Source organism: Heptranchias perlo, chromosome 20, assembly GCF_035084215.1.
Source record: "Heptranchias perlo isolate sHepPer1 chromosome 20, sHepPer1.hap1, whole genome shotgun sequence".
Taxonomy (NCBI): domain Eukaryota; kingdom Metazoa; phylum Chordata; class Chondrichthyes; order Hexanchiformes; family Hexanchidae; genus Heptranchias; species Heptranchias perlo.
The window spans coordinates 24,719,874-24,722,803 of record NC_090344.1 but is presented as its reverse complement, the minus strand read 5'-3'; the positions used below and the strand labels follow the sequence as shown (position 1 = coordinate 24,722,803).

The window sequence follows — 2,930 nt, the reverse complement described above, 5'->3', positions numbered from 1 at the left end:
TTTCAGACAGTGAGTTCCAGACCCCTAACAACATGTCCGCTTTTGTGTATCCTGTTACTTTTTCACTGCTATCCGGAAGTCCATAAACAACTCCCACCAAAGTCTTGCATTCTATTCTGTTACTCATTTCTACGCAAAGCCTTTCTACTGCGTGCTCACCTTTACTGATATCTCTTCTTTCCAATGCAGTAATAGTATCCCTCATCAATATCGCTACTCCACCGCCTTTTCCAATGTCCCTATCCTTTCCAAACGGCTTATAACTTGAAATATTTATCTCAGTCATGCCCAGTTTGTCGTCAGGTCTCAGTGATGAGCACTACGTCATGCACTATAAGCTTAATTTACGCTTCTAATTCACTTGTTTTATTTCTTATGCTACGTACATTAGTGTATAGAACATTTAATTGGGCATTGGAACTTGTCCGACCTTTATGCCCTGATGTTGTGTTTAACATCCTTGGTAAATAAGGTTGGTGAGCTGCAGACACAAGTGGTAACATGGGATTATGTTATAGTGTCAATAATGGAGACCTGGCTCAAACAAGCGGAGGAGTGGCCACTTCGATATTCCAGGCTACAACGTATTCAGGAAAGGCAGGGGAAAAAAGGAGGGGGGGCGGGGCTGGAGGGGAGCAGGCACTATTGATCAAAAATACTGTGACAGCGGTAGAAAGGGTTGACATGCTTAAGGGTTCAAAGGCAGAATCTATTTGTTTAGAATTAAGGAACAATTGATGAGCTATTACGCTGCTGGATGCATTCGATAGGGGGACCAAATAGTGGGAAGGAGATAGAGGAGCAAATGGACAGGCAAATTGCAGAAAGATGCAATAATTTTAGAGTCGTGATAAAAGGGAACTTCATTTATCCGAATATAGACTGGGAAATAGCAGTGTCAAAGTCAAGGAGGGCGAGCAATTCCTGAAATGTGTCCAAGAGAACTTTCTTAATCCGTATGTTTTCAGCCCAACGAGGAAAGAAGCAGTATTGGATTTATTTAGGGGGAAGAAGTGGGGCAAGTGGAGCATGATTCAATGGGGGAGCATTTGCAGCAGGTTTAGTGTAGTTATGGAAAATGCAAGGAAAAATCAAGTATGAAAATACTCAACTTGGAAGATCGAATTTCAGCGAGTTGAAAAGGGATCGGGTCCAGGTGGATTGGAATCAAAGATTGGCAGGTAAAACAGTAAATGAGCAATGGGAGGCTTTGAGTGAGGAGATAGTTCGTGTACAGACTGGACACATTCTTACTCGGGGAAAGGTTGGGCATGCAAAACTAGAGCTCCCTGGATGACAACAGAGTATTTGAGACAGCATATTGTACATTCTGAATACCAATGTCCGGACAGGTGAGCCCGCGGTGATAAACCACAACCTTGTCACCTCCACGCTGCCAGATAAAAAGCGGCCACATTCAGCTTCAGTGAGATGAAATCCGAGAGCGGTTTCAAGGTCAATTCCAATTGCAAGCAGAATGCATTCAGAGATCGTGAGATCATTGCGATACCTCCAAACATCCTGCCAGTTTGAACAGCAGGTCAAGATCAAAAGTCAGGGGGAAAAATGAGGGCTCATCTGGGATTTGAACCTGGGATTTCTCACATATTTCAAACAACAAACCCGAAGCGAGAATCATACCCCGAGACCAACGAGCCTGCTAGAAAAAAAAGCAACAAGCAGTAGTTTCTGAGTATCAGCGGCCACTTTCCCCACATATCCCTTGAAGCACCGGAAATAAAAATGTGTCCGTGCATTAGTGAAGAATCATAAATCCAATTTCTTCTCTGTTGGGTTTTGTTTAGGTCTCCTGACGCTGATAAAGATGATTGGGGACAGTTGATGAGTTAATGGTTGTAAAGGCGCAGATACTCCGGTGTGAGGGTGCAGATACTCCGGTGTCAGGTTGCAGATACTCCGGTGTGAGGGTGCAGATACACCGGTGCAAGGGTGCAAATACTTGGATTTAAGGGTGCAGATACTCGGATTTAAGGGTGCAGATACTCAGATGTAAGGATTTGTTGCCGCGACTGAAATGCGGCTTAGAACTGTTGTTATTATCCGAGGCAGCGCTGCAGGATCCTTTCATGATCTCTCACAAATCAATTGAAACCCATCGGAATGTGAATAAAATTTTGCGTTTCCAAAATAAAAGGGTGTGACATTCATTGTGGAAACAGTCTGGTGTCGCTCACTGCAGAAATATCCATGTCAGAGTGAAGCGGCTCTCCTGCAACCTTCGGACCTTGTCTGTCAAGAAGAATTCAGATTTCGGCGAAGCCAATCACAGGTGAAATGGTGGAAGATCGGCCGTGCTCAGCTGGCCATCGAAAGCGGGCATTTGTTTTGCAGCCAAAACAAATATCAGAAACCAGGAAATGCGAGACCATGAAGATAAAAGATACCCTACCGTCTCTGGGTGGGATCGAACCACCAACCTTTCGGTTAACAGCCGAACGCGCTAACCGATTGCGCCACAGAGACAGCACACATTTATTACTGAACCACTGATTGAACGAGTTAAAAATTCAGGTTGCAGCGATTAATATAACCTCTCTCGACTATCAGTTTACTTTTCCAAAATAAAGTGTGTGAAGTTTGCACGAGTGAAAATCTGTGCTCTATTATTCCTGAACATTAAACTCACCTTGCCATTAAACTCCTGTATGTTGGAAGACTCCGTCCCCTCGTGGTCGAGAGGATTGATTTCTCGAGCTGTGATTCGCCATTCTCTATTCCAGTAATATTCAGGTTTACTGAAAATGAGATGAGATGAAATGAGCAGGTCCGACGAGCAGGTCTGTGACACGACTCGGTGTTTACAAAGTTGTCTCTTGCACTTACAGTGAAGCGGACGGCAGTTTTCACTCTTAAACCAGTAACCATGATGTTCAGAAAAAGTGTGGCCGAGAAATACTCGATTTCAGCGC

At 44.1% G+C, this 2,930-nt stretch overlaps 1 non-coding gene across 1 annotated transcript; it reads right to left on the bottom strand.

Moving 5' to 3' along the window:
• Positions 1 to 2,410: 2,410 nt before the first annotated feature.
• Positions 2,411 to 2,484, bottom strand: trnan-guu (transfer RNA asparagine (anticodon GUU)). The gene has a single exon. It is a non-coding gene; the product is annotated as a tRNA-Asn (tRNA).
• Positions 2,485 to 2,930: the final 446 nt, after the last annotated feature.